Source organism: Microtus oregoni, unplaced genomic scaffold, assembly GCF_018167655.1.
Source record: "Microtus oregoni isolate MIOR12 unplaced genomic scaffold, Mior012 000037F_ref0000500, whole genome shotgun sequence".
Classification (NCBI taxonomy): domain Eukaryota; kingdom Metazoa; phylum Chordata; class Mammalia; order Rodentia; family Cricetidae; genus Microtus; species Microtus oregoni.
The window spans coordinates 4,014,758-4,037,676 of record NW_024543096.1 but is presented as its reverse complement, the minus strand read 5'-3'; positions in this window follow the sequence as shown (position 1 = coordinate 4,037,676).

Genomic DNA, 22,919 nt, shown 5'->3' with positions numbered 1-22,919 from the left:
AGAACATAAATTCTGAAAGAGATAGACAGTGTCCCTGCTGGAAACCCCATCAGCAATGAAGCATCACAGCTGCTGGCCGGGCCTGGAAACCTCAGGAAGGAAATATGTACCTGTCAGTTGTCAAGCCTAGGTGGTGCTGTGCTTTGTCACCCAGCAACCTGAAGGTGTTTTTATTCATTGGCAATTTCTTTATCGCCAAAATCCAAATTTAAGACTCTTTGCCTCTTCAGTTCTTACACAACAGATATTTTTATTGGAGATATAGTTGTATTTCTTTAGTTGTGACAGATTTTGCCAAGAGGTATTGAATTGCAGATGAATCACAAGTTTTCTTTAGATTACAGTTTGTGTTACTCATTTAAAACTTTGTGAGTGATGAGCAATTTTTAAATATCACATGGAATTCATGGTTTCAGGAGTTCAGGACATAGTGAATGTGTCCAAGGTAGAGTCAGCTCATGCTTCTAATATCCCTTAACTGTTTTGTCAGCTAGCCATGAGACTTCTGAGGATCATAAAGGCTAGGTTGGTTCCAATTTCTTCTTCTGTAATATAAGGGATTTTGTTTGGGGACAGCACAAGTTGATAGGTCTTAAAGAGTTCTTTTCAGAAATTCAAGTAATTATAAAATGAGTTAAATTGTATCTTCCCTTTTCAGGTCAATACTCCAGTGCAAAGTCTGATGCAGACCTAACATGGAGGGAAGATAAATTCCACTAAAATTTATTGTACTGTGATACACACTTTTATAAAGTGCTTTTATGTTCTTTTTTATGGGTGACCATCAAAGATATTGAATCATTTTTCCTCTCTGAAAGAATTTTGTAATTCTTTCTCCTTATCCAACTTCTAATATGCTCCAAGGATAAATCATGATATTTTATTTAATTTAATTTGGTTATTGCTGGGGAAGCAATTATAATTGACAAAACTTCTCTAAATTCGTTCTTGAGAGCAGCCTTAAATTATGACTTACATAAGGATAAATCGTTTCACTGTCTTTAAAGGCCAATTTGCTGTTGCTTCATCACTGACTGTGACATTCAAAGGCTATGGGGTGTATGAGTAAATATTTGTCACTGGAGACCATCAGCCTATGGCAAAATAGGCATGACAGTGAAACATAATTTCTGTTTGTTCAGAGGGGAAAAAAAAACTATTCTGATTTTTATTATCCTAATGATAAAAAAATTGCTCTTGCTACATGTTCCAGTAAAAGAGAAAAAATATTCTTAAATGGTAAAACAATAGTTGCCTCTTCGGTGAGCGATGTGGCACTTAGTAGTAATGCAGTACATTTTGAGCAGATCTGTAGTTTTTCAAAGACAAACATCAAGTAGAAAGAAAAAGGTTATGTCACCTTCACCCTCACAGTACTGCCATTTATACGCTATCAGCTCATTAAATTCACATTAGGACACTCCATGGGACTTGAGTTGCTATTAGTGCACCTAAAATGGCATAACAAAATCTCAGCTCACTTTAGGAGAGATGGCATTGCGACATTTTGTATTTCATCACTGAATTATTACCGTCTCAGATGCAGTCTGCTGTGATGGTAATGGAAGGAGGAGCGCACGAGACGAAAGCTGTCCATTTGCTCTTCCCCAGGGAGAGAAAAGGCAAAGTTTGATTAAAAAAGATTTAAGGAAGTGAAAGTAAGGCATTAACAATTTAACCCCTGTGTGGCAATGTTACATTTCTGAGATTGGCTTTGCAGAGCTTGAGGTAAAATGAGCACACTGAATTCCTCAGGAGCTTGTTAGGAGGTGAATGTCCAGAGGCAGGTGGCCTTCTGGATTCTGTAATATCTTTAAATCTACTTCCTGGGAACAGAACACATTCTTATCTAATACATTGCCATTCACTACAGCCTCGTGTAAATATGGGTAATCTCTCAAAGGTAAATACCTGTGACAATGTATTGATTACTTTCTCCCTGGGAGTAAACCCTTCCAAAATGGTAAACAAATGTGGGTCTCCTTTCCTGAACTATAGGCTCTGTACAAGACTTCATGAAATAAATTTTTCACTAACCACAACTGCCAATTGTGTGATAGTACCAAATGCTCATGGACAATAACCTCACAGAGCAGTGGACAAGGTGTTGGTAGACATAGCTGTTAGTTACTCAAAATCAGGGCAACTGAGATTTTTTTTAAACAACAGCACTGTCTAGAGCAGTGGTTCTCAACCTGTGGGTCATGACCCCTTGGGAAGTTAAAGTGACCCTACCACAAGGGTCACCTAAGACCATTGGAAAACACACATATTCACAGATGCATTTATTATTCATAACAGTAGCAAAATAACTGTTATGAGGTAGCAACAAAAATAAATTTGTTTGTGGTCAGGAGTCACCCGAATATTAGGAACTATATAAGGAAGGGGTCACAAGGTTAGAAGGGTTAGAACCACCAGTCTAGAGTATATGCTTCATACAATAAAAAATATATAATAGTAGAAATGTTGTTTGGGGGTTTAATTATAATGTATAAGATCTAAAGCATGTTTTTTCTAAAGATCACTTGTATATGATTAGATACAGAATGTGAAATTAAAAAAAAGATTACTCTAATATCATTAAGATAGTCATTGAAACTGGTCAAAACCAAAACATATACTTGTGAGCAACACTAAACGGACTCATCAGGTTATATTTACACACCGATTTCTGTAAATATGTCTAACAATAATAAGTTAAGAGAAAGAAGCCAAAAGTTCAAATGGGAAAGGAGGGAGAATGGAAAGAATTGGAGGAAAGCAAGGGAACAGTCAAATGACATAAACACAGCACACAAACATGGATTTTAAAAAGCAACTTTAAGCTCTTTTGAACATTTAACAAGCCTTTAAAAGTATTTAACAGCTGAGAGGTTATAATACTATGCATACAATAGGCAGATAATGTCGATTTCATGTTCTTTTGCTTTTTTTTTTTATATACTGATCATTAAGATCCTGAGTTGTAGCTTCTGTTCACTTACTACAGGGCTGATACATGAGAAAATCCTTGTGATTCCTTACACATTCTTAACATCTCTGTGTTATACAGTATAACAGAATATTGAGAGCATGGGCCAAATAGGAATCAGAATGATAGTTTCTGTTTTCACAAATAATCTAAGAATCCCAGAAGAGAGAATTAGTGGTGCTGTCTTAGATTACTCTTCTACGATGTAAGGCAAAGTGCTTTATGATTTGTGAAACACTGAAGATCTAACTTTATACATGTTTCTTTTCTTCAGTCCTTTCTTACCTCTAACACAATTTAACAAGTATTGGACTAAAAAATAAGATATATAGTCACCTCTTTGAATTAGTTTCCTTCAGAATAGCAGAAAATGAAAAGATAATAATTGATCTGTAAATGATATATAGATGATGATGATGATGATGATAGATAATAGACAGGCAGACAGGTAAACAGCCTGATTGTTAGATGATAGATAGTGGCATAGATAAGGCAGTTTAGTATGAGGAATTAGCTCTTACCATTGTGATAGCTAAGAAGACTCATAGTCTACTCTCTACTTGGGAAAACCAAAACGATGGTGATGTCATTAATTTTGGGGCTGGGTGACCTCAAAATAGGAAAATTAATGATGTAAGTTCTAGTCTAAAAGCAGGAGAAAAATAAGTTATATCTGATCAAGCAGTAAGACAAAATAAGAGGGAAATTCTGTTTTGCATGTGTCCATGAAATGAATAATGTCTGCCTACATTGAAATCTGACATGTATTTCCTTAGTCCTGAAACTCAAAGGCTAATTTAATCCTAACATAGCCTCGCAACATTCATAAACAATGTTTAGTCTGAGTATAATAGAAATTAAGCATCATGATATGATTGCATAATTCTGCCAACCTCTGAAGCATTTACAAACACAGGGCTTAATATGATTTCACATACAAGCTATGAATCTATTGAGAAAAATTAGAAGGCATCTTGTTTTGCCTTTGTGAAATCCAATAACAGGGAGACTTGTGAGTTTTCGTTCACTTACCCCTAGTCACCAGGAATTCTTCCCAGTTTTAATCAATAGTCACCTGTTTCAAAGAATCTTAAGATAAGCAGTAAAATGGAACTCACAATGAATGGATGGTTCATGTAAGCTAAGATGGGCTAAATATAGAACCAGGAGTGATTCTAAGTCCTAGCCTTCAGTATATTGCTCATTCACTCAGTGTTCTGTTTAGCCGAATTCTTGCTATCAGCTTCACATCACTTCCTACAAGGTACGTTAAATAAATTGTGATTGGACAGTTATAAGATTTTAATGGTAGGATGTGAAGAATCAATTGGCCATGAGGAAGGAGTTTTTTAAAAAGGCAATCCATTTCAGTAACCCTCTGAAATGAAGTGGGTAATAGATGATCATTTACTTAACCTGAGAACAAGTTCTGATCTATATTTAATATATTCAATATACTTTCAGAATAGCATTCTAAATCTTCTTCATCTTCATGTCACTAAGCCAAGTTCAATGTCTGGGCATAAAGGGAACTCCATTATAAGATTAGACTCTAATGAATTGTTGAATGTGGCCATCACTGAACAAAATTTGCACTTATGTGACATGTAGGTGTGCCTTTCTGGTTACAAACAATGATAAATACACAATGTAAACTCTCAACAAAAAGAGGTAACAGAGAATATGCTACTTATGAGTTCTATGCATTGATATCATGCTCCATAATTAAAAACTATGTAAAATATGTAAATTCAGATATTAAATGTTTCATAGAGAACTAAAGCTGGCATTATTCAACATAAAAGAAACTACATTATCCATTTGTAGACATGTTCCCTCTCACATGGGATGGCAGTCATAAACTTTGTTGGGCCTCCTTAACAGAAAAGAGTTATTGGGCTATACTGACTGCGTTGGCCCTTACTTCTCTGCAGGTATCTTGTCAATATTGCCCCTAGTATCCAAATTATGTTGTTTTGCTTCTTTGTTCAGCATGAAAACTGTCTAACCACATCTGATGGTACTTTCATTCCCCAAGATGACACTCTGATGGAGAAGGAGCTGATGTAAGCATTATATGACACAACATAGCATGCTGCTCCCTGTAAAGAGTTACATTAGCATCTTTGTTCATAACTCTGCTTCTTACAAATATGTTCAGCACTAATGAGTTTTCTGAGCCTGACTCTCTGTAGGAAAATGGGTGAAATCTGTTCTCTGACTGGGAAAATTGAACAACCACACCCTGGTTTATTGATGGAAGTTTCTGTCCTGCCTGGTCACACAGCTGTTCAGTCTAAAGAAACAACACAGAGGTTTATATTAATTATAAGCTGTTTGACCCATTAGCTCAGGCTTATTATTCTTAGCTCTTACAACTTTAGTTCCCAACAATTCTTGTCTATCTTTAGCCACATGGCTTTTCCCAGTAAGGCATTGCTCTCATTTTGCTTCCTCCACATCTGGCTGGTGACTAATTCTCTGCCTTTCCTCTTCCCAGAATTCTCTTAGTCTGGTTGCCCTATCTATACTTCCTGCCTGGCCTCACTGCTGAGAAATCAGTGTTTTATCAAACTAATGCAAGTAACAAATCTTTGTAGTATACAAGAGCATTATCCCAAAGCACTGTTTCTAGAAGCACTTTAACAGATGTTATAAAAATACCATGCTCCTGGGAGAAAGCCGTGAGTCAGTTATCCCCAGTTCCTTCTCCTGATGATTAAAAGTGGGGGATTTCCCTTAGACAGAAGAGACAAAAATTGTAAACCACCATCATCTGCAATATCCATCCTCCAGAGACTCTACGTTATGCAATGGTGGAAAGATAATCTCCTCAACCTTGTTCAAATTAATAGTTCTCAGTAACTCAGATTTTCATGTAACTCTATTGCAAATAGAAAATATACTATAAAAGCTCTATTTGGTTGGTATTATTGATGTGATGATTTTTAAAACTTATTAACCATAAAACATTTCACCATACAGTTCTCTCATCTTTGTTTTGATAAAAATGTTCAATTCCTCTATGTATGTATAGCAGCAAGAACTGTATCTGACAATGTATGAGTAAAGACAGTTTTACATAGTAGCCAGAAAATGACTTCCCACTGATATCTTTCTATTCAGCTTCCTCAACGTCAAAGATGAATATTTAGGATGGCTATTGATCAGCCAGTCAAGGATAAACAAGAGTTAACATTTCACAATGTCTGTCTCATGTTACTGTGTTGAGATCCAGTGAGGGGGGGTACCTAATTTATGCCATCCCTCTTCTCTGTCAGAGGTCTGAAAAGTAGTGAGGAAATACAGCGATGACACAAAAGCCAAATGATCACTTGACTTACCAAATAAAAGGCAGATGTAATGTATTTGATAAGTGAAAGCCATTTTGAGTGCCCATTGAACCAATGACCTTAGCTTGAGTCAGGTCAAGAAGAGAGAAGATGCGCTGCCTCTGAATGGAGAGAGTCTGAATTCTCCAGGTAGAAAGAGAACATTCAAGAAGAAAGCAAGTAGAAGTAGACAGAAACAACCAAGAACACCTACTTTATTCTTCACGTGAAGTGACTTCACCTTGAGAAAAGTAAAAAAAGAAGTGGACAGTTTCCACTCTTCCTCTTTTCTTTTCCTTTTAAGAAAATTCTAGGCATTGGTCACCACTATGCTATTTCTAGCATATAAACTATTAAATAATTATAGGGAAAAACCCACTAAATATTGGAGCACAATATATTCTGTCTACAAAAAAGAGCTGACAAGAATAACCCAATAAATCATATGAATGTGTCATGGCACAGGGACAACAGAAAGGCAAAAAAGAATGAGGTAAGAAGTTTAGAGACAGAAAGGCTAAGACAGAGTTTTCCTGAGCAATCCTGACAATGAAGCAATGACCTTCGCATGGCATGCTTTCCTTGGGACAGAACACTACTATTTTATTCACAATTTTAGCATTTTCAAAACTCCCAAAGAGTCCACTGCTATAATTAGTAGGATAAAAACAGGGTACAATGTTTAAACTTGATTGCGGCATCTTCTAGAATCTACTGAGTGGTCATGACAAATAGTAGACAAGAAGGTGATTTTAAAACCTTTAAGACTCCAGCTTTATAAGTCATTGTAGAAACTAAGGTTAATTTCTTTCTATGTGTCAGTGCTATAGTTCTCAAAACATAAAGGCGTATGTACTTACTCAGTAAGTGTTTATTAGGACCCTAATTATAAATAAGTTCTGCTTTCAAATAATCTTGATTTCTCTAGGAAAAGATACAGATCACTAAATATTAAAGATTGAAAGGTTGTATCACCTAGAGGTAGTAAGAACCCTTGCTTACATCACATCCAAAGGTCAAGAGAGTCAGCCAACTGTGCTTCAGAAAAGGCTTTTGTTTTTGAGTGTCTCACTGTGTTTTAAGTTTTATTTTTCATTTAATTTCAAAAATTGATTTTTAGAAGCAAGTAGTAATACTTTTTGAGACAGCCTAGTCTATTGACACTAACCTTTGCATACCTTTCATTTAAATAAGGAAAAAATCTTATCAAAATAATTTCAATTATCAAAACTAAGAATCAACATTTTAAAATCCCTCAAGGTACTACATGTAGTTAAATACCCACTCTTAGGCTGCTATATAAGCAACGTCTTAGGTTCTAGTTCTTTTAGTTGCCCCAGTTGGTTGCTGAATCTGTACTGATCTTGTTTCCCATTAGTTCAAAATATAATCTATGATTACTTACCAGAACTTTTTTTCTACCTTCTTGGCTAATTTACCTTATTTTCTATTCTGATCATGATATAAATTTTCTACAATTTTTTGATAATTATTGTTATCCTAGGAATATAATAAAAATTCTATTTCCTATTGTGAATGACATCAATCTTGCCCTCAACCGTATTACAAATACTAGGAAATATTAGGTATTTTTAATCATCCTATAGAGGTTCTGCCTATAGAGAAAGCAAATAAATTATAGTACATAACTTCACAATGAGTAATTGAAATATAAATTTTAAGAAAGATGGAAAATTTTTCCAAGTTCAGCTGTTGATGTTATTTATCTATCTGTCTATTTTTTGTTTATTTGTTTGTTTTACATCTTGGCCACAGTTTCGTCTCCTTCCTCTTTTCCAGTCTCACCCATATATCTCTATCTCCACCCACCAATCCACTTCCCCTCGGTTTCTATTCAGGAAAGAGTAGTTCTCTCATGAATATTAACGAAACATGGCATATCAAGTTGCACTAAGACTAAACACCTTCCCATGTATTAAGGCTGGACAAGGCCTAATATATAGTATGAGGAATAGGATCCCTAAAGTCAATAAAAGAGTTAGAGATTGCCTGTGCTCTCATGGTCATGGGTCCCTCAAGAGGATCAAACTACAGAACTGTAACATATACACAGAGTGCCTACGTCAGTCCCATGCAGGCTCCCTGGTTGTTGATTCAGTCTCTGTGAGCCCCATTGAGCTCAGATTTGTTCATTCTGTGGGTTTTCTTGTGGCATCCTTGACCACAGAAAGGATTGGTTCCTACAATCCTTTCTCCCCCTCTTCTGTAAGATTTCCCAAGCTCCACCTAATGTTTTGCTTTGGGTCTGTACCTACTAGCCTAAGATACATGCCAGACTAAGCCCACCCCAGACACTGCTTGGATATGACAACTCACAATCTGGATGACCCAGAGACCCAGGATACAACCAATCATGGCTGAAGGGAAGAAAATGTCAATGTATAATGATGCCTAATGAGATTCTACTATTTTCATAGATTGGTGACTAGCCACATATCATTAGTGAGGCTTCATATGGAACTTATTCATGTTGTTTTTACTGGATTTTACAAATTTGGACTTGAATATAACCTTTACAACTCCAGGGTATGGTCTCTTGAACAGGATAGATATAAAACTTAAAGATTTAGTACAAATACTAAAAATGAGAAAAAGAACTGTCAGAGTGCATGGCAGAAGGGAGATGTCTCTAGTTATAGAGAAAACTACCTTAATTCTCATCTTTGCTTGATATGGAATTACCAGGAATGATCTTAAATGATGCCCAGGGTTTTTTTTCTCAGAATCTCTGCTCATCTTAGCTATGGTTATTACATTTGACTAGCATTCAGTACAATTCTCACTTTTATTTATTAGTCATGATAGGATGTGTCCTGTCCAAAATGTAAGTGTGGGAACTGAATGACTCATGTGATAATATTCAGAAGTGAGAGCATGAACAATGTTGTAGGTCCCAAGAAATAGGAGACTGAAGCCTACAGAGAAAAGACTTCAGGTGGCTCTCATGTCTCTTCCACATCCCCTGTAGTATGCAGGAGCTCTCTGGGAAGCAAAGAGCAGAACTAAGCAGCACCAGCCTTTCCATTCTCCATCGGTTTCACACACTGATGCTTTGCAAACATTTCGTAGTCACGATATCTGCATTCTCCTTCTAAACGTAGGAAAAATTTCAAAATTTTACCAAAATGATATTTTGACAAATTCACTTTGAATTCTCAGGGTAAATGAATAGAAACAGAACTTATAGATTATTGCAACAAAAGAAATTAGAGAAACTGTTATCAATAAGACTTAAAACACTTAAAAATTTGTAAAATGTGTCAGGAATATTTATGGAAGATAAAATTTGGTTCAATGGATAGGCTGCTGTGTCTAGTCTGCAGTTGCAGGTAGAGCATTTTACAAACAGACAATTTTACATAAGCATTAGAACTGAGAATCTAGAAACATTATATTGAAGACATGGATGCACGGCCTGATCAAATGGAAGCCTGATGCATTATCATTTACTCTGACTATGTATCTTGTTCTAGAAAATACGTTCAAATTTAAATTGGAGATAACTAAAATATTTATCATTTTTCTCATTGTCATATTTTACACAACACTCACATTATATTGCATTGGAAAACACAGGAGGAAGGAAAGGTTTGGCTAGAAAGCAACAGCAGACAAACCCTTTTCAATAGCAGACAGAAGGCGAGATGATTTCTTCTCGAAATAAATCCTTCTGTCCCAACACAGGCATTGGTGATCACATATGGACATTATTCGCTAAAATATTTGGGACAATCAAGAGATTTCCCCCAGGTTTTTTTTACCAGTGTGTTTTATTGACTTCACATATGTGGAACATACATGATTGTTTTTATTTGACATAAATGTATATTCTTCCAAACTTAGCCCAGAGGTATCTTTAATGGGAAATCCAGTTTGAAACCTTTTGTGCAGTAAATGTATATTCTTTGTAATGTACTCCTTTCCTGGAAGAATAAACATGCTCCTAAAAGGAACCTAGCTAGTCCAAACTCACCTTTTGCTTTGCTTTGACCAATGAGTTTAAATAGTGTTTCCACCATGTGTACAGACGTAACAGAACAAATATTTTGAGTGCTTGTCATGACAAAGGAACTGAAAGTATAACAGAGAAAGAGCCAGTGTGTTTTAGCCTCACCAACCTTATATTAGAGTAGAACTATGTGGAGAAAAATCAATAAATGTTATAAAGCAAAAGGGATAAATTAGAAAGGATATATATGCAATGTATGTTTCTCCAGCGACAAGTGCATTCAAGATATAGCTCTTAACTTTCCTCTGCTGATGTCTGTTTTCAAAAATAATTCTTTGACATTATCCACTGTTTTCTAACTATAAGCCACAGAATTGTTATGTCTAATTCTTTATCAACATACTAGTTAATGCCCAGATAATAGAATTGTCCATCTGTCCTTATGCTTATGACTTTAACGTTGACACATGGTTCTCTTCACTCAGAAGTGTCTCACCCAGTATTTTCAGATATGGGACAGTGGTTAGAATACACATCTAAAAAGAAATGCAGGGTCCTGGTTATCTATCTTCCTGCAATTCTGTTCATGTAATAGTTTTGCTCACATTCCCTCTTCTCTGCTTTCATAGTCTCTGATATGTGCTGTATATGTGTCTATTTATTTTCTTTTCATGGTTAAGCTTAAGCAATTTCAATTTACCTTTGTCACTGATTACTGAATTTTCTCTCCAGTGTGCTGAGTCTACTAACAAATCAAGTTTTTTTTAACCATTCATTTTCAACACTTCCTTTGTGTCTACGCTATGCTAACTTTCCTTCTGATTCTCTGCTACATGAGTCCATTTGTTTTTAATTCAGATGCATGATATGTTAAAAATGTTCACTTAAAATTCTCAATCAAAATGATTCCCATAGTTAGAAATGTCAATAATGAATGGAGGAGAGGGACCCCTTGGTGTCACTTTTGAAGTGTTGCATCTCTGGTTGCTAACCCCTAAGTAAGAGCTCACGCTTGGGTGTCCAATCAGTTTCTCCAATCTTTCTTTCTTTTAATGTCTGTTCTCTGGAGCAAACTGTGCTCTACTTCTATGATTTCTCAATGATCCTAGCTGAATTTTACATTGTGTATGTTGACGTCTGCCTTAGGGAAACAAATGCCTACATGTTGCCTCCTCTACAGGCATGAGACATTCTCCAGCTTTTTGTTAAACTTTTATTTTAACTCGTATATACAAGTTGTGAATTTAAAGTTTGTCAGACTTTTCTCTCTCTCTTTTTTTACCAGACCTCATACAAGGTAAATATTTTATTAATTAATAAATCAATAAACTTAAAAGTTACATAATGGCAGACAATATTACCGTAGAGAATTTTAGCAATTATCAAATGACAGAAAAGAAACACATGGCTTCCTATATCTAGAAGCAGAAGAAGTTTAAATATCAACTAGACAAAATGCAAATAATTTTTACAGAATCATATATTATATCAAAGGCCTTAGTATATTTAGCAATTAATAATTATTTAGTAAACTTTTGGATTAAAATAAAAATTGTTACAATATTTCAAATGAAGTATTTCTCAATTATTTTTCAGCTAGTAATATTGGATAGTCCCTATATACTGCCACTGCAATTTTGATGAGTGCGTTTTAATTGATTTCCATTTATTTACTGGCAGACTGTTCTTCCTTTGATATTTTTGCAGAAGTTATAAACAAAAGCAATAGAAAGCAGATTCAGTGCCAACTCATAGAATAGATGCTAGTTGATTATTTTGTCTGCTCTCTTGTTCACAATTAGTTACTTGTATTGTCTGTATGGCCAGATCAAATTAAACCTTTGAGGGGTGGTGATGACTTCTGTTGAGATAAGCTGACAGGAACAGGAGTGAAGAAAGAAAACGGAGGTTAAAAGCCAGAGAACATAGAGACAGAATCAAACTACACTTTGTATGACTTGTTTTCTCTTATTGATCCTCCACATCATTAGATAGTGGCCAATAATAGACAGCTGGTATATCTATTTTTTAAGTGACCCTTAGTTTACTAGAAAAATAGAAGGTATCAGATATTGCTATGCATCTTAGTTGTGGTCATCCTTGTAGATTTTCTGGATGGTTCCCTTGAGCCAGGTTTTTCCCGATCCCAAAATGTCCCCTCCCCAATTAAAGTAGTCCCCTTCCGTACTCTCCCCTTCCAGCCCTCCCAACCTGATTACTCATGTTCCCATCCCCACCCACCTCCAGTCCACTCACAGAATCTTTTCCACTACCTCGTCCCAGGGAAATCTGGGTGTACCCTCTTAAAGCTCCTTATTATCTAGTATCTCTGGATCTGTATATTGTAGCCCACTTATCTTTTATTTTACAGCTAATATCCTTTTATGAGTAACACATATGTGGAAAGAAAGTTTGTCTTCTTCGTATGTGTTACCTCAGTCAGTTTGACTTTTTCAAGTTTTCTTCATTAGCCTACAAATTTTCTGGTGTCCTTGTTTTTAGCAGCTGATTAATAGTCCATTGTGCAAATATATCACATCATTTTCATTATCCACTACTTGGTTGTGTCAAGCTTCTGGTTATTATAAATAAAGTGGCTATGAGCAGATTTGAGCAAGTGTCTTTGTTGTGTGATTGAGCATCCTTTGTGTATATGCCCAAGAGTGGTATGCCTGGGTCTTGTAGTCAGCTGATTACCAGTTTTTTGAGAACCAACAACGGAAGAGTATTCCCCTTGCTCCCCATCCTCTCCAGCATGAGCTGTCATTGTGGTTTTTATCTTAACCATTCTGACATGTGTGAGATGGAATCATAGAGTCTTTTTGGTTTGCATTTCCCTGATGGCTAAGGATGTTAAACATCTCCTTAAATATTTTTCGGACATTTGAGATTCTTATTTTGAGAATTCTCTGTTTTGATCTGTACCCCATTTTTTTTAAATTAGGTTATTTGGTTTGTTGACATCTTGTGTATTTATTTCTTTATATATTTTGGAAATCAGTCCTCTCTAGGATGTGGGGTTGATAAAGAGCTTTTCTCTTTCTGTAGGCTACCATTTTGTCCTATTGATGGTATCCTTTGCCTTATAGAAACTTTTCAATTTCATGTGATTCCAATTATTAATTGTCAATATTTGTGCCTGTGTTATTCATGTGCTGCTCAGGAAGGTGTCTCCTGTCCAATGGATTTGAGATTATTTCACATTTTTTTCTTTCCATTTTGGTGTATCTGAATTTATGTAGAGGTTTCAGTGCCCATGTCCTGTGACCATATCTGTGCCTAGCCCAATGATCATCAAAGAGGCATCATCTAGTAACTTATGAAAACAGATGCAAACCCTCAACCAAACATTAGATAGGATTCAGAAATCCTGCAGAAGAGGAGAAAAGATTGTTGGAGCCAGAGCAGGTCAAGGACATCACAAAATAAACAAACCAATAAGCAAAGAAACAAACAAACCCACAGAATCAACTTACTTGGGTTCGTTGGGGGCTCACCAAGACTGAACTTGACAAGCAGGGACCCTGCATGGGACTGACCTAGGCACTTTACATATCTTTACAATTGTGTACTTGGTCCTTTGTGAATCTCCTAGAAGTAGAAACAGGGGCTGTCTATAATTTTTTACTGGCTTTTGGTACCCTACACCTCATACTGGGTTGTCTTTTATAGTCTTAACACATGGGGAGGTACTTAGTTTTACTGTAACTTGATATGTCATGTTTGGTTGATATTCATGAAAGACCTGCCCTTTCCCAGATAGAAATGGAGGAGAAGTAGATTGGAGTAGGACCAGAAGGGAGGTTGGAGAGAGGGACTGAGAAGGAAGGACAGGGGGAAGGGGAACTGCAGCCTGGATATAAAATAAAAATATAAATAAATTTATTATACTCACTCATAATTGGTTTCTAGCCATAAATAAGGGTCACGGAGTCTACAATTGGTGAACCTAAAGAAGCTAAGTAAGAAGGTGAACCCAAGGAAAAACATATAGTTATCCTCTTGGCTATGGGACGTAGACAAAATTGCCGGGGAGAAAATTGGGATCTTGGGGGTGGGGTGGGATGGGGGTAAGGGAGATGAGAAGAGAAAAGGGAGAAGGGGAGGATGTAGGGAACTTGGGGAAAAAGGATGATTGGGATAAAGGAAGGTTGGATAGGGGAGCACGGAAGCACAATTCTTAGTTAAGGGAGCCACCTTATAGTTGGCAAGAGACTTGAACCTAGAGTAGCTCCCAGGAGCCCAAGGCGTTGTCCCCAGTTAGTTCCTTGGGCAGCTGAGGATAGAGAACCTGAAATGACCCTATCCTATAGCAATACTGACGAATATCTTGCATATCACCGTAGAACCTTCATCTGGTGATGGATGGAGATAGAGACAGAGACCCACACTGGAGCACTGGACTGAGGTCCCAAGGTCCCAATGAGGAGCAGAAGGAGGGAGAACATGAGCAAAGAAGTTGGGACAACGAGGGGTGCACCCACCCACTAAGACAGTGGGGCTGATCTATGGGGAGCTCACCAAGGCCAGCTGGACTGTGACTGAAAAAGCATGGGATAAAACTGGACTCTCTGAACATGGCGAACAATGAGGGCTGATGAGAAGCCAAGGACAATGGCACGGGTTTTTTTTTTTTTTTTTTTGGTTTTTTTTTTCGAGACAGGGTTTCTCTGTGGTTTTGGAGCCTGTCCTGGAACTAGCTCTTGTAGACCAGGCTGGTCTCGAACTCACAGAGATCCGCCTGTCTCTGCCTCCCAAGTGGCACGGGGTTTTGATCCTACTTAATGTGCTGGCTTTGTGGGAGCCTAGCCAGTTTGGATGTTCACCTTCCTAGATATGGATGGAGGGAGGAGGACCTTGGACTTTCCACAGGGCAGGGAACCCTGGAGAGGGAGGGGGAGAGGAGTGGTGGGAGGGGAAGAAGGGTGGGAGGAGGGGGAGGGAAATGGGAGGCTGGGAGGAGTCAGAAACTTGTTTTTTTTTCCTTTTCTCAATAAAAAAAAAGAAAAAAATAAATTTATTATAAAAAGAAAGCTTTGGGGTTCTGTTAATATAATAGAAAAAAGAAAACTGATGTAAGTTTGTTTATGATTTTTTTCTGTCAACAAATGTGGATTATTTTAGCATTCTTCAAAATGAATTTTACAGTCAACCTACATGCATCATATGCTGAAACTATTGTGGCTTTTGTGGATAGGGCATATTTTCCTCTTTTTCTTTTGAAAGTCTTTCAATAGTGACTTGAAGTTTTGCTTCCTAAATTTAACTTAAGAAAGAATTGCTGGGAAGTTTCACCCAGCCTCACTCCTCCAATTTTAGACTCCACCCCTAAAAAAGTCCTCTAAGGGTCAATGCCTCCCCCTGAGATCCTCAAGACCATGTCTACAGGCTGTTCCAGACAAGGCCCATAAATATGCCATGTGCTCTCCCTCTTGCCTTCCCAAGAGTCACCCAGGAGTGCTCTGCTTTGCTTTGCTCTGTTTATTGAATCTGGATTTACTAACCGGTTGGATTTGGCTTATTACTTTGGTAGAGGATCTCAGTAACATGAGATTCAATACCTATCAATAGGTAAGAAAAAAAATAAATTTTAAAAATATTATTTTGACTCTATTTTTGTGGGTGGAGGAAAGGGTTTATTTGTCTTACACGTCCACATCATTGCTTGTCATCAAAGGAAACCAAGGCACAAACTCAAACAGGGCAGAAAACCTGAGGACAAGAGCTGACACAAAGGGTATGGAGAAACATTGCCTGCTGGCTTGCTTTCCTTGATTTTCTCAGTCTTCTTTCATTTTCTTTTTATTGCTTTTTATTGAGTTATGCTTTTTTCTCCGTTGCACTCCCTTCCTCCCACTCCCCTACTACTATACCGTGACCCCCATACTCCCAATTTATGTCATCCCTCCCTTTTTTTTTTCTTTTTGCCTTAAACAGAGTGAATGTTCTTGGTTTTTCAACCAATAGAAAAACTAACACAAAATCTCAAACAGTGAGACAAGCTGATTTTCAGCTTTGGTTAAAGGTAATCAGATAAACTGGTTGTTTCTGATTACCCTCACCAGTTCTTAATGCATAGTCTGAGAACTTAGAATATGAGAGATCTAGATTTATTTTTATATATTGTTAGTAACATTATTATTAGAGATTATAAATTTCTGTTTGTATTCTAATGAGAGGGGAGAAGAAAGGGAGTAGATTTGGGATGGTAGGGAGTGTCAGCTCTTCTTACCAAAATGGCAGTGCTGATGACAATGTTTATAGAAGAACTTTGGCTGGGTAAGCAGAAGAATTGTTTCCAGGTAAACAAACCTAAGTTTACAAAAGCAGGTCTTGTAAGATGATTTCTGTTCTCAGGAACCTCCCTTCATCTTCTAGGAACTCCGCTTAACCTTTCCCTAGAGGTCACCTGCCTCAGGTAAGAGCACATCGCTGTATCAGCTCTGATCCCCACTCTGTTGACTATTATATAATCTTGCTTTAACAACATTTTTACTTCTTTTTTTAAAAAAATAATTATTTCTTATATATACAGTGTTATGCCTGCATGTATGCCTCCATGCCAGAAGAGGGCAACAGACCTCATTATATATGGTTTTGAATCAACATGTGGCTGCTGAGAACTGAACTCAAGACCTTTGAAAGAGCCATCTCTCTAGCCCATACACCATTTTCTCATACACAGACCCTTTACCCTATTTATGGCTTTGGCACTTTGACACCAAATATATCTATTTTTCCCCCACAGAGTTGTCTAGTTCTGTAGTGTTGGGGTTTGCAGACCCCTGGCCCCTTTCCTTTTTTTGCCTGTCTCAGACCCTTTGCCTGCTGGAGTGAACTGGACAAAACAACTTGTTTTCCTGTGCCTACAGCTGCTATGAGCATGAGATGCTCATGAGTTCCTGATGGCAGGGGAGAGAGTTCTGGTTGATTTTGCAGCTGAAAGATCCCAAGAGCTGGGGCATGGCTGTCAGTTAAAATCCTGTTCTATATGACCAGTTGGAGTATATGGTGTTTTGTTCACTTTACTCTCATTGTATTTACGCCACACCCATGCCTCTCCAGCAACTCCCATATGGCCTAGGCTTATTTAACTGGCCTTAGGAACTCCTGGAGGGTTTCTGTTGCTCTGCCTCAGCAGCAGCAGCAGAAGCAGCAGCAGCAGCAGGAGCAGGAGCAGCAGCAGGAGCAGGAGCAGCGATGTGATATCGTTATTTGCTCGAGAGAGTGGGCATTCTCGTTTTAAGGATGACTCGTGTCCCCATGTCTCTGTCTGAGTGAGTGTGTGTGTGTGTGTGTGTGTGTGTGTGTGTGTGTATTTTTAAATCTCCAGCCTAGTTCCCATCTTGTGTCCAGTCCCATAGCACAAACCGTACCAAGCACATAGAGCAGGCAGTGCTATACACTGTAGTTTCTCTACACTCTTGTGTTCAGGGAGGATCTGGGAGGAGTTAGGGAAGGAGAACCTGTAGTCAGAATATATTGCATGAAAAAACATCTCTTGTTAAATAAAATATAAAGTAAAAATAAAGTAATGGACTAATTTCTTGCAGAAAGGAGATTGCAGGACAGCCTAATTTTGATTCTGGGACTTGATTATTAGTAATTATTCTTACATGGATTTGCTTTTAAAAAAAAGAGCAAATCAATTAGAAAGAAAAACAAAATGTAGAGTTTGTAGAAAAGAGGGACATTAATCAGCTCATGGTACAGCAAGGCTTGTTCAGGAAGTGGCTGCAATTTTTAAAGAGATTATTGTTATGAGGAGTTTCCATAGTTGCTCTAGAATAAAGGGAAGGGTGCCTCCTGGGCAAACCTGACCAGTGTGAGCTTCAGACTTGGAAAACAGCCTAATGTCTTCCTGCTTCTAAAATAACAACAATAATGAAAAACTGCAGGAGATATGGTTCTCGGGGTTGAAGGTGCATCTCAAGCAGTTGAGCTTGGCAGAGTTGACTCTATCGAAAGGATGGACGTGTAAAAGTGTATTAGACTTTTTTTCCACAGTTTCAAAGCCAGACCATGTGTGAGACAAGCTAAGTATGAATATGCGAAAGATAATCCTCAGTTGCATTGGTAACCTCAAAATATTGGAGATTCAGCTAAAGGATATTTGGCAAGAAGAGCTGCCCACAAGAGAGTCAACCCCAGACAGAGAGATTTATACCCTAAGCAGCAAACCTGAACTTCAGAACCATCTAATAGAGCTTGCTATTTACCCTGCTGTAATTTAGTAAGCTATTTCTCAACAATGGCCCTATGCTGGCTAATTTTATGTCAGTTTGTCACATGCTATAGTCAACTGAGAAGAGGGAGACATAGTTTAGAAAATGTCTCAGAATTTTGAGCTGTAAGCAGATAAGTCTTTAGGGCACAGCCCATTGTGTCTGAAGACAGTTCTTGGCTGGTGCTCCTTGGTTCTGAAAGAAAGCAAGCTGAGCAAGACAGGGCGAGCAAGCTAGTAAGCAGTGCTCTACCATGGCCTCTGCATTAGCTCCTGCCTCCAGATCACTGACTGTCTTTGTTCCTGCCTTGACTTCTTCTTCCAGTGATGAAAGTGAGGTGGTATGTAAACCAAATAAACCTTTGCTCCCCAAGTGTCTGTGGTCATGGCATGCCTCAACGGCAATAGAAACCATAACTAAGAAAGTTCCTATTCCTCCATATTGGAATGGTCCATTCTGTCTCGTTATATATTTGAAGTGTGTAATTTGCTTTCTTATTTTACAGAAAAGTTAAAGTTATCAGATTGCTTTGAGTCTCAGAAGAGTCCACAACCCCAGAGAACATAAATAACAAAGAGGAACCTAAGAGAGACATACATGAATTTACATAGGAAGGAGAAAAAGGCAAGCTCTCCTGAGTAAATTAGGAGCATGGGGGTCACGGGAAAGAGTAGAGGGGGGACAGGAGGTATTAAGGAGAGTGGAAAAATGTATAGCTCAAGAAACAATAAGAAAGAGAGACTGGGTTTTGGACATTTGAACAGTGTTGAGACTATGTACATTTTGGATTAGACTAAATGTATTTGCATTATGACATTGTCACAAGCCAGTAGGGGTTAGGAAGTAGAACGCAGTGGATTGAATGAGATGTCTGAGGCATTTTGAATACTTGGTCCCGAGTTTCTGTATGAGGAAGTATAGGAGCTATGGGCTTAAAGGAGGAAATACACCACTTGAGTAGGCTTTCAGACCTTAAAGACCCATGCTATTTGGAATTTAATGTCTTTGTTTCCTGCTTGTGGGTTAAGGTGCAAACCCTCTGCTTTGATTTCAGCTACCTTGTCTATGACTTGCTGTCACACTTTCCTGCCATAACAGAATCTCTCTTCAGAACCATAGCCTAATAAACCTTCCCTTTTATAAATTGCCTTGGCTATGGTGTTTTTTCAAAGAAATAGGAAAGTAACTAATAAATAATTTCTGGGAGCTTTTAATTGAGTAACTTCACTGGGTCAAAGATGTTACCAATTACAATGTGCAACTAAGGAGACAAAAACTACCAGCTTAGCCTTGATAGATATTATTTGTGACACTTATCCCAGCTTCAAAGATAATAAGTAATATCTAAACATGTATTTCAATTGTTGAATTGCAGTGACTGTAAACTCTGACAATGTGAGAGACCCTGAGGATTGTGGGAGCAGCATTAGCATAAAATTTTAGTATTGAACTCAACCAGATAAACTCTAACAGCTTCGCCATGTTGACTCACCACAATTTTATTTAGACTAAGCTATCACCTTTGAACAACTTGTTTGCACAATGTTTATTTCAAGAGTTAACTATTTGAAGCTAGCATATTAAATTCCATAGTTGTTGACCCTTCAGAAGAATAATCTATTCTAAGGAAAGTTAACAAAGGTGATGAAAATCTATGGGAAAAATCTTTTTAAGATGAACAGACATAGGCCACATACAGCTGGACCAAAAATACTGAAGGGATGAAAATACAAACTATTGAGCAGTAATGAGTACTGAACACCAATAAAAAAGAAGTATTAAGTGTCTAGGTACAGCTGCACTGCCTGGAAGGAGCTCTCTAGTGCATGGTGGGAATATCCTTTCTCATTTCTAGTCAAAACACAGTGGCAGTAAAAAAATAAATAAATAGAAAGTGTAGGTACTGAATCTGTGTTCTCAAACAGCAAAGTAACCTCAGATTTCTGAGCTCACAGTTAAATTATGGGGAGTGGCCCTTTCTTTCTCCTGGAGCTTCAGGTTAGATTTTACCATAGCATCCCGAATTTTAACTAAAAAGTAAAATAAAAAAATAGCTTCAAGTTCCCATCACTGTATAAACAGAATATTTGCAGATTATTGTGTCTAATTCTCATTAATACACTAGGGGGATTGGGTAACAAGTGTCTGCATTTATTAGTTTTATTTAAAAGGAATTTAACTGTCAAAATACATTTTACTAAAACTCTGTGTGATTGTTCAAAATTCCAACACAATTAAGATGACATACAAAGTCATTTTATGCATTTTATGTAAATTGATATTTTGTCTCAATGTGTTAAAAAACTTATATAAGAATGAAGAGTTATTGGGTAGAAAGAAATTCTAGTCCCTTTTAGCTTACCTCAAATTTAAGCTAAACCTCGTGAACCAAAGCATGATTGTAGAAGAAATGGTGACCTAAACCTATCCTGTAAAGTTACAACACTTCTGATTTTTTTTCTCATTTTTCCTTATTTCCTTTGAATTTTTAATTTACGTGAAAAATCAAATCACATATGTGCCATTACATGTTCAACATGAGCATGTAAGACAGATATCTTAATAATTTCTGGCTCAGGCTCTTGCCAGTATATCATAGAGTTGGAACTCTAGTCAACTCTGACATTAGCTACCTACTTTCTTTCTATAACCATAATACTTCAAGTAGGAATGTTAAATATCTGTGAGCTTTTTAAAAAAGTTTTAGTTTTAACTAATGATTGGCACAAGACTATCCTCCATTTTATCTGTTCTCACGAAGTTTTGCAGTGTGTATTTTATCATCGAAACTTAATGAGTATAATTTCAGAAATCTAGATTTTTGTGGAGTAGAGTTGTGTTTATCATCTTCACTTAAGTTAAAATTTCTGACCAACAGCACACATGCCCCTAAATTATTCTATTATTCACATATTTTTTCCTTTGATGAATAAGGTATATCAATTAGATATAAGAATTTCAGCATTTTCAATAGACATGAGATGAGCACACAGAATAGAAACATACTATAGAAAATCACTTCATGTAATCATCATTGCCCCTTGACCATCTATGCACTAAATGCAGCAATAATCCTGAGAACAGTAACTAACACACCAATATAACAACTATTCTTTAGGAACATGCAAAAGATTAAAAAAGAAAGACAATGAAGCATACAAAGCCTCTTCTAAACTATAACAATAACCCAAAAAAGAACAAACAAAAGGAATTGACAATTTTTTTATTGTTATAGAAAGAAATGACAATAATTTTAAGTTTGGGGTTCTTGACAGTCCTCTTTATAGAGCAAAACAACTACAAGAGTATGTAAAGATAATGTCTTTGTTCCAATAGAACATCTTTTGTGAAGACAAGTCGTGAGTGGGATTATGATTGTCGGCCATAACTTGCTTTTTTCTGATGTAATGCAAGAAATCGGAATATAAAAAGTTAGGTGAGTGTATTCTGATAAGTGATTTTTAACTCAAACAATAAAGACAATAATTATTCTAAATATAAAATTTTCTGAGACATAGCTTTCCAACTAGAGGGTACAGAATTTTAAAAGTGCTGAGATGCGAGCCATTCAGAGTCTTCAAAGATCAATGGCTCCAATTGTTGTGTGTGGACAGCCATGAACAAGGTTGAAAAGCACCATGATTGGAGCCACAACCTCATATAAATCAGAATAAGGATAGCCTCCTTTTTTTCTCAGGAAGGAGAAGCCTATAGGGTGACTCTGATAAAAGTTAAAGTGGTTTATCCCACATTTTACATTTGTATTCTACATGAATTTGAAGGGTCCTAGGGCTTGAATTAGTATGAGTGGAAAAGACAAAGCATGTGTGTGAAATATGACTTTACCAACTGGGACGGTAAAGGCTGCACGAGGCGTGGGACTCCGTGAGGTGACAACCCAACTGCTCAGTATTAAACCTTTATGTTAAGGATATCACGTTTGAGTTATATATGAAGAAATAAGAAACACAACAATTGGTGCCATATTTCTTCTTAGTTACCTGAGTGACACCACATAAGAAATATGTGCTGAGAATAGAAACCAAAAGTTCCATTTATTTATATAATTTGTTTTGTCTCATATTTAATATTACTTTGAAACTGCTGAAATAAAATATAAAGACAGTGGAAAAATGGACAGATTATCATTTAATTGCTTTCCTGCTTAACATCTCAGTTGCATAACAAAAAGCATAAAAGTAAACACAAGAGTTGTGAAAAATAAGGGATAATGTAAAAATGAATTTACCTGATTGAAATTATTATTATTTTTCTTAAGAAATATTATAAGCCAAAGCTGAAAATCAGAATCTATTAATTAAAGTAATGATGTGGGGTGTCCTTCTGTATGCTGAGAATATGTGTTGCTTTTACTGGTTGATGAAAAAGCTGTTTTGGCCTAAGGCAAGGCAGAATAT